The sequence below is a fragment of the Populus alba genome, chromosome 17 (assembly GCF_005239225.2).
Source record: "Populus alba chromosome 17, ASM523922v2, whole genome shotgun sequence".
Lineage (NCBI taxonomy): Eukaryota > Viridiplantae > Streptophyta > Magnoliopsida > Malpighiales > Salicaceae > Populus > Populus alba.
In genome coordinates this window covers 12,388,629-12,399,220 of record NC_133300.1, presented here as the reverse complement: position 1 = coordinate 12,399,220, position 10,592 = coordinate 12,388,629, and the positions used below count along the sequence as shown (strand labels likewise).

Below are 10,592 nucleotides of genomic sequence, written 5' to 3'. Positions count from 1 at the left end.
GATCTTTCAACCCATTCAAAACTCGATTTGAATTTGTTGTTAGAGATAAGATCATCTAATAAACCTGTTAGAAATAGAGTTTATGGTATTTAAAACACTACGGTTAAGGAGTTGCGAATTCCCGTAAATGTTTCAATCATTTGATACTCGCAATCAGTATCTGGAGTTCCAAGCAATTCTAAACCAACAAGTTGAAGCTCAAATGACCCATCTTACTGATGAGATAAAACAACTTAATGTTAAGACAGTTAAACTCTGGTGATTGTACATGGAGTTGAAATCATAAATGGATGGTACATGTGCTCCCCTTTATCACCCCAGTCCTAGTGAAGACTCACCTCCTCCTCCTTTAGCTTCTTTATTCTAGATGAATTGTATTTAAACTAATAAATTTTTAAATTTGTAATAAATATTTGATTATTTTATTTTATTTTAATTTTATACTTTTTTATTAGATTGTTTGACATTCAGTCCAAATAATACAACTTTCTTCGTTTAATACCATAACCAATCTTTTGTCTGGTTTGAATTTTCTTAAACACATGATATTCAAACTAGAAAATTAACACATAAGATTAGGTTATTTGAGAAACCGACAACAAGTTATAATCTAATAATTGAACAATTAGAACATAAATTAAAAGCAAGGTATCAATAAAGGTTGAAGAAACTTCCCTAGTAACTAGGTTCAAAGTATTGGTAGTAGAAACAAATTTTTATAAGGATGAATTAAGAGATAAAGACTTGTATAGAACCAAATATCATATGTCTATAGAACTATAATCAATTATTCATCCACTATTAGAAATAGGTGCAGAAATATTTAAAACCTTACCACTATTATCTATAACTATTACCAAATTTGAGTTTTTTTCAACATCATCTTATGTTTTTATTTTAACAATAGTTATAGTGGAGGTTTTCTTGAAATTGTTTTTTAACAAATCATGATATAACCTAACTATTCTAGATATTTTACAAGCTCATGCCACAAATTTTTGGTATGACTTATCTAATTACAATTGTTGCATTTATAGGTAGACTTCTTAATGCTATTATTATTCTTAAACTAGGTGGGCCTAGTTTCGTATGCAGTTGTAGTGGCAAACGCATATGCTTTAAGTTACTGGTCATACTCCTCTTTCCTTTCATTATCACTCTTAATTTATGATAAATACTCATAATAATCATATTTTATCATATGATAAAACACACAAGATTTTCTAATTATATATGATGGAATGAGATGCTCAACAATCACAATCATAATATCATTACAGATGGTAGTTAACTCTGTTTTCACCTTCTTTCTAAATTTTCACATTGATTTCATTCCTTCTCAACTTTTCCCATTACTCAATTGATAACAAGATTCTCAATTATTCCTTCCTCGCACCAATCACATTCTTATAACCAATAGAGAGTAATTGTCTCTCCTTTAATGTTAATTCAACATTAAGTGTCACCATTTTCTTCACCACATCCACCATTTCATCACAGCAATCAGCTTGCTCGGCGAGTTTGGCAATGTCAATATCATTTGATGAATCCATGTCTATTTTTTTTTTATCTCCCTCTCACTCACTCTCTGTCTCTCTCTCTCTAATTTAGGATACCAAAATCAATCATAAAACAACGAGAATAGTTTCTCTTCCCCTTTGTATGATTAACAAAATCACAATTATTGTTCACGGCTAGAAACACTAGTTAGTTTGCTGCAATTCAATCTTTACCATTGAAATTGTATAACATCATGTCCTAAATTTCGTACAAAATTTTAGCTCAATCAGACCACGACTGATTCTGATTAAAGTGTATTAAAACGAGATGGATCTCTAAATAACTATTTTGAGAAGTTACAAATTGTCTAGATCTTTCTTTTTTTTTTATATAGAAAATCACACAAAAATTGTATGTTTCTCTTAATATATCAAATTAATTAAGAGAGAATGATTCGATGTGTTTGTTTTTTTTAGAATTCAAAGACTTAAAAAAAATGACAAAAATAGGGGAAAAATAAGGGGTTTAAGAATTTCAAAAACCTCATTTTGGTACCATGTTTGCCATTGAAAAAAAAAAAAAAAAAAACAGAGAGAAAACACTCTTATTATTTGCTGTGTTAAGAGAATGAGAAAGGTACATTATATATCATAGTAATCAAGCTAACTTAAAAATCACATTTTTTACATGGGAGAGTAAAGATGGACGTCGGTATGTCTAGTCTGGGTCATTTGGGTCAAGTTCTTGTCTTTATGAATTGATAGGTGAACGAGCTCCTCCAAACATTGGCCATCGTAGACTTGGTCATGAATTGATATTAATTTAAAAATTCTTTGTTAGAATAATGCACTGCCATGCAAATCTGAGTCTTTTAATCTTCAGTGTCAGTCATGTCCCTTGGAAAAATCAAGTTGTTTGTCATTATCTCATGCATTAGAGTGATCTCCACTCCTTCCCCTATCGAATCCGTTGATGGCAATAAATAATACATCATTTTTATTTATCATTCCAGCAAATTTATTTGCTTTTACCCTCTCTCTTCCACATCAGATATGTTTGCTGTTGTTGTTTAATTTCAATTTATATATGAGCTCTATTTTGATTCTGAAGTAAAAATGGTTCAAATTAACTCTCTCCTTGTCTTTTAACTCTTCTTCTTCTACTTATGTTTTAACGGCACCTATTACTGTTTTACAATATATAAGGATATTCATAGAGTACTTTACCAAGATCAACATCTAGAACAACTGGCCCGTGTTAACCCACGTCTTAAGAGATTGAGCCACAATACATTACATTGTTTAACAAAATTTCAAGAGATCAAATTAGAGCCAAAAACAGATAGCAGATTCCCTAGTGAATTTGCGAGCATCAATATTACCAGGCTAGTCAGAGTCCATGAAGGTATGAACCTCAAGAGAGGATTAACAAGAGAAGTGGAGATCATAGTCAGCACTAACAAGCTGGCGATACTTCGTACATTCAGGAAAGAAATCACCCACACGAGTACCAATCTTAACTGAAGAAGAGACTGGAGTAGCAATTGGCTTGCAGGAGCTCATAGTTGCTCGAGCTAGAATTTTCCAATGATGCAGGAGAAAGCCTTGAGGAGTGTTCATGAGCTTAAAATCTATACCGAACTTCATTTTGGAATGTCTGCATATTTTAACTTTAAGGGTTTCTTTTTCATACATCTCTCAGTTCATTTAATTGTAGTTGAGGAGTGAGAGTTTGAAATGTTATTTTTCAAGCTAACAAATGCATGCTATCAGTATCGATCTAATCCTATAATAATAATAATAATATGATGATGATGATGATGTGATGCAAGTCCACCGAAATTCAATCACAGTTTTGAATCGATATAAGATTCGATTGTCCAACCTCAAACTAACAAGATGAAAGATCTTAAATCCAAGTATTGTGTTTGGTTTTTTTTGGATTTTTTTTCCTTCCATCTTAGGCCATATATACGTGTGCCAACAATATGTAATTTCTCTGTGGTCTTGTCCTAGAGAAGTTGCACCAGTGAGCCGAGGAGAGACTTTTGAACTAAAAGTGACGCCAAAAACCCCCTAACAATTTAACCCTGGTGGTTTAAAGGTATCTGAATGGGTGATGCTGGTGACCGACAATGATGGGAGACTGAAATGGTGGTGTGGACCCTTTGCCATTTTTGGTCACAAGTGGCTCGTAATTGTCTAATACAACAGACTCACCTGCTGATTACACTCCAGAATCAACTATTTACTCAAGAATGCCTCGTGAGGCCAGCCCCTCAAAGTGGAAACGGAGCTAGATATCAAAATAATTAATTTTAATCCCTTTCATGAATTCAGGGGTGGTGCATGTATATAAAAAAACAAATGAAATCTGGGAACATATTTTAAAGTTTCTGTATTCAGGATTCCAATACTGATAAAAACTTGTGATGGGATCAGACACCACTCTTTGGTGATGGTGAGAGCGAGTTTCGAACCAAATGAGAGTGCGTTTTTTTTATTCTTTAAAAGCAAAACGATATGTTTTATTTTTCCTTATTAGATAAGCAGACAAGAGTAGTCAGCGTGTATGAAACTTGTCTAGCGTGCAAAACACAACGAATTGTGGATCATGCTCGTCCACAAAATATGGACGAGCATATATATAGACATGGAATTTTCTAATATTGACTTCTGGTGCTTTTGTAATTAGATGTCACATGGAATTTTCTAATACATATATATATATATATATATATATGTATATATATATATATATATATATAGACATGAGAGATTTGAAGCCGTTTATGGATGTATCACATTTTCTTATGATGAATGTAACGCAATTATTTAAAATGTAGTCGGAATTCAAAATATGTTTTGAGAGAGAGAGGATTCTTAAAAAAAATAAAAATAAGAGAGAATGATTGAAAGACAGTTAGTAAGGATAGATTTGTGGGGCTGATAGGGACTTAATTATGATTATGTCCTGAGAAGATTGGGAATTATGAGGCCTTTTGCTACTTACCAACCCAACCCAGCCAGTGATGGCCACAGAAAAAGACTAGTGATTTAGGCTTTTGGAGGTCCTTGGGCAAGGCATCTTAGGCTTCTTATTAAATCACAAATTTCCCTTTTTCAGATCTTGATATAGTGGGTCATTATAACAGACCAGAACTCGCAACTAACCAAAATCAACAGTAATCGAAGATTATGTTAATATGCTTTTTATTTCTTTATTATTATTAACGTGACTGTTTGAATTAATATGTGTATCTAGATAAATTTCATGAATTTTAAAATTAACGATTATATAAGTTTTCAATAACCCCTGAGATTTATGATGCTAGAATTAGTGATTTTTAAAGAGCAAATTTAAAATCTAACCATTTAAATTATACCCTCAAGGAATTGGATTAAAAGTTGGCGTTGATTGATGTCACTTAACCTACCAGACTCTTTTCCCTGTTTGTTCAACATCCCTTCTAGTTAAAGAAAACCTGCTTTCAGATCTCTGGAAGATGCCATTTTCAGTTCGGACCATATATTGTACGCACACATGGTGTTTAAACCTAGTCTTTTAGGATTTGTAACTTGAAAGTAAAATTCACATGACACGGGAAGTTTTATGGCTTTATCGAGCTTTACTTTGAAACCTGAGAGAAGGAGCTACCAGGACGCTGCAATTTAAGCTCCGGTTTCTACCATGGAGATATCGTTTCTTGGGGTTTATTTTCTAGCATAGAGATGCAAGCTAAGAGAGATTGATTTGTTTTTATTTTAAAGATAAAATCATATCATTCCCTCCACCCAAGGAGAGAAGCACAAAGTTGTCATTGCCTTTTCCCGACCAAAAATCCCCAGTTGTATATTGCTACAACTATTCGCACTCGTTATTTATGCAGTAGCACTCTCTTTTCTTTCTTTTTTTAAGTTACAAGCTGATAAAATTACCCTTCAAATAATTTAGGCTAAACCAAGGATTAAAATGATTTTAAAGATTGGATTGTAATACACATTTTGGCGTTTAATTGATTACATATGGAAGCTGGAAATGGACCAACCTTTGCTTATATCGGGTTGTTTGTTTTTGCGGTTGAAATCATGTTTTGTAATTTAAAAAAAAAAATATATTTAAATTTTTTTATATTTTTAAATTATTTTGATGTGCTATATTAGAAAAAAAATTAATAAAAAAAACTTATTTTTATATATTTTTAAATAAAAAAAACTTTAAAAAATTACTGAAATAGCTAATGTTTTAACAACAGTAGTTTCACTTAGGTTCCAGGTTTTAAAATTTATTTTAATTGAAATTAAACTATGTTCTCCAATATTTTTGTTTAAGAAAGAAAACTTCATAAGAATAGAGAAAATGATATTTAATTATATTATCTATTTCAAAAGGTTTGCATATGAAAATAATGTATAGAATTTAATTTTAAATTATTTTTTCTGAGAAATATAAAATCAAGACTAGAAAATAAGGACCCAATTGTGACTTTTAAAGATCACATATGAATTTGAACAAGGTACTCCTAAAGGCAGTTAAATGTCAACAAACCACCGAAAATATCATCATCACAAGCACCTAAAAAACATAAATCAAACGTCATAAATAAATAAAAAATAATAATGTGAAAACTCATCATCCCGATACTGCAAGGGGCAAAATTTGAGGCCAATCGACGAGGAACAACAGGCCCAACCAGACAGGTAAAGAAAAGAAAAGAGGGAGAAAGAGAGGGAGAGAAAAGGGCTAAAGCCTAACCAGGTGGCCAGCCCAACTTGATAAAGTTGGCCCAACCAAATGCATGGTTGGGCCAAAAGCCCAACCAAACAGTAGAAGAAAGGAAGAGAAGAGAAAAAAGAAGGAAGGGCCTAAACCTAATAAAAAATAATACATTCAAGGCCCACCAAAACATCTATGAGAAGGCTTAGGTTTTGATTTCGTCGTCGTTTCTTCGGAGTTCATGGCGACAACAGTAGTTATCTCTCTTCAAAATTGCATTAGATTCGGTTAGGTTGTTTTTGAAACTATATATGTTGGTTGGAGGTGAACACTATTCAATCTAAACTATATATCTGAATTAAATTGAAGATTTAAGTTCAATTTTTGTAAAAGACAACCTAATCGTATTTAATTTGGTTTTTGAACTTTGGTATAGTTTTTAAAAAATTTGAATCCTTTTACTTTGATTTAATTATATAAAAAAAGCTATATTTATGTGTTATACTATTTGAATTGGATGTCTAGATAACTTTTAAGCTACTTTGTAGTTGATTAAAACTTTGGAATGCTTCTCTAATTTGTTTTCTATAACAAAAATTGATAAAACAAAATACTAGCATGATATAAATTGAAAATACATATTTCAATTCAGATTCAGATAATCAACAAAAAAATTATGTTTATTTTTTTCATAGAATTATTTGTTAAAATAACTAACTTGTGTACTTTTAAATAATTATTTTATTTATAAATATATTCAACCAATTATTTATTTATTTATTGAATAAAATTTTTATATATTTTTATATTATAAATTTAATTTTTTTATTTTAAAATATAATTGATGTAAAATAAATTTCATTATTTTTCAAACTATTTATTTTTTCTATTTTATTTTTTTCATGAATAAATATCTATTTTCAAGATAATTTTTATTTATTTATTTCAAAAAAAGTACATATGAAAATAGTCCAAAATCTAAAAGAGTGAAGGGTATTGTTGAATTAATAGAAACGATTAGAAGAAGGTAAAAACTCATCTCTTCACTTGTTTCGTGTGGGCAACAAACAGTTTTGCAAAATATTTTGTACTATCTTCTAAAGGGTAAGAAGGTAGGTGGGCACCTGGAGGAAAGAGCGATATGGATTGCTCATGGTGTATTAAGATACTTGTCCTCCGTTAGGAGTGGAGAGTAGGCGGCTGGCTCTAGATAAGCAAGATCTTGTAAGAGTGGGTTAGGAGTGAAGGATTCTTGTAGAGCATGCTCTTATAAGATTAAAATAAAATCATGATTAAGCTGAGATAGAGCAATTAAATTTTAAATTTAATTTTTAATAATTATGATTTTAAGTCTTTTTAAAATTATTAGGTTACTAAAAGCTTATATAATCATTAATTTTAATGCTCGTAAAATTAGTTGAGGGTATATAATTTAACCCAAATATCTATGTTAATAAAAAAAAATTAATAAAATCATGAGCTAGTATTTAAGATAAAATAAAATAATAAAATCATGAGCTCTTGGTAAGGTTTTGAGTTAAAGGTGATGCCAATTCGTCCATACAAGTCCACACGTGTAGATCTCACATGTATATATACAAGCCCAAGTGATAGTTAAAATGACGTTCTTCATGTATATGAATCTCCACGTATGCAGATCTAGCTCGAATCTATTGACAATTTCTAACACAAATCTCCCCAACAATCCGTAATAAATTTTGTTGAAAAAACATTAATGAAGAGAAAGTTTGATGTAATATATGTAGTATAAACAATAAATTCGTTTGAATTTGTATAATGCAATTTTTTACTTTTTTAGTTTAATTTGATCATTTAATATTTGATTTATTTGAGATTAACTTGATATTTTTTTTATGGGCTCCACTTGAGTTTTCATGGAGCTAGAAAAATATCTCATAATTGATTCTTGATTTTGTAAAAACAAATTTTGGATTTTTTATTTTTAAAAGATTGAAAATAGAGGGGCTATAAAAAAAATAGAAAAACAATGCAGCCCTTTTTATCTCTGAAGGGAAGAAGAGAAGAAATCATGTGCCGGATCCTAGGAGAGGAGAAAAAGAAAGAAAGAGAAAATAGGTCATTAGAATTGCATCGCCATCATGTGTTGTCGTAAAAGGTGACCATCACGGAGATGATTCCAATGAAACTAAGAAAAGGCACCATTGGATCTTGGAGAAAATTGCATGTGCCTTCCCGATGGGATAGCCTTCTAGACACATCTAAGCCATTTTTTACCCTCTTCATTTAATCCAATACTTGCTTCTCTAGCAACTTTTCAATTCACTTTTGAATTTCATCCCATTTGAGCCCAATAAAAGCTCAATTAATAAGAGGTAAAGTAAAAAAAAAACAGAGAGAGAGAGACAAATTTCCCCATGTGTTAACTTTTTGTGATGTGTGTCAATCAATAAAGTTATGATTTTTGGTTAATTCAAATCGATTTAATAAATTACTGTTTTAATATTTAAAATAATTATTTTTTTTAAAACAAATTATATTTTTACTAATTGTCTAGATTGTTTTTGAACTTATTAAATTGACTAGGTTATTTGGGGACAATGCATTAATGTTTAGTTTGAAGTTCAATCTAGATAAAAAACCAAGTCAAAATATTTTATGATTGATGTTATAGGTTAAGTTTGATGACATAGCCCATGGGTTTCTGGACATTTGTTTTTTTATGTTAAAAGTATATTAGAAAAAACAAATTTCAAATAATAGTTTCTTAAAAGTTTTTTAAATCAAATTAAATTTTGATTGAATTAACTTAATATATTATGAATTTACATCTATTAATTAAAAAAAAATTATATACTTACAAGAACATTATCGAAACCTCAGGTTAATTTCCTCTATAAAGAATGGGCAATACAACTAGTAATACCTATATAAAGTCATAACGGTTGATATTAATATTTCATAGCAATGTTATTGTTTTTTTAAAAGGATATATTTTAAGTTTTCTCCTTGAGATTTATGAGGTGCTCCATATAGCCCCAAAACTAGATTTGTTTTGACTCAATAACCCCCTTCAAGTTTGAATATTTCTCAATTTCCCCCTTTAGTCCATCTCTGCTAATGCATTGATGATGTGGTATTCTTAGTGCCTCAGTTGTCCCCGTATAGTTTAAATAAAAATAAAATACTCATTCCCTAATTATAATTTTTTTTATTCAAATATAAAAAAACTCCCGTAAAATATTATTCTATACTACACATTCAATCCAAAAATTAACACAATCATCGTGTCAACATAACTAATTCTTATAATAATTAGCCAATAAAATACCTTCTGTTAATGCTACTAGAATTTTCAAATTTATATTGATATATCTTAATGAAATCATGATTAATTCATACCTAATTAGCATATTTTGGTCATGTCTTCTCATATTCACAATCTCAGAGAAAAGGAAAAACATGTGTTAACTGTATAAAAAAATGTATATGTAATAAAACTATTGAACTAAGTTTCTATCAAAATATTCATTATATTTTTAATGTAATTAAATGTTAAGTACTCTTGTTATTTCAAGAAAGAAGATCTAAAAATTATTGGACATGGTAAAATAATTTTATTTCATCTTTAGTATGGTGGTTGTGTTGATTACTGAACTTTATATTTGGTAGAATAATTTATATATGATGTCTTTTCTTTGCTAGGGAATTTTTTTTGAATTTAAACATGATTGAAACACCTTTTGAATTCCAACAGGTCAATTGAGACAAGAAATTTCATGTCATGTGATCTTATTTTATAAACATTGATGGATGGAATAATATATATAAAATTCAAACTTGAAGAGTAGATTGAGACAAAATCAAAGCTATACGACTACGTTTAAACATCGCATAAACCTCAAAGGATAAAAATTTAAATCAACTCTTTCAAATAAAAATCTCACACTAGACTTTCCATGTATCTCACACTAGACTTTCCACGTATCTGTGTATTAGGCGTGTCAGAGCTTAATCACATAATGAGATAAGACTTGTGCAATCTTCTTACCATAATATTACAATTAGAATTATAACTATAAAAAACAAAACCTAAAAGGCACACGTTGGATTAAGTTTCTTAATTTACATAAAAAAAAATTGTTATTCATTAATTTTCAATGTAATTATTCCTCATTTAATTTATTTAAAAATAAACTTAATAATTTATTTCAGTTAACTTCATAATATTTTTCAATTAGTAGAACCTCTTTTATATAGAACCCTATCTAAAATTAAAAACAAATGCAAACAATCAAATATAACAATCTAAATCATCACCCACGAGATAAACATACAACATTTAAAAGGTTACCATATTTATTACTGCAATGGTTATATTGATGGAATAAAACCAA

At 29.7% G+C, this 10,592-nt stretch overlaps 1 pseudogene; it reads right to left on the bottom strand.

The window, feature by feature from the left end:
* Positions 1-1,069: 1,069 nt before the first annotated feature.
* On the bottom strand, positions 1,070-1,553 carry LOC118029158 (14-3-3-like protein D pseudogene; annotated as a pseudogene).
* Between the last annotated feature and the right edge of the window lie 9,039 nt (positions 1,554-10,592).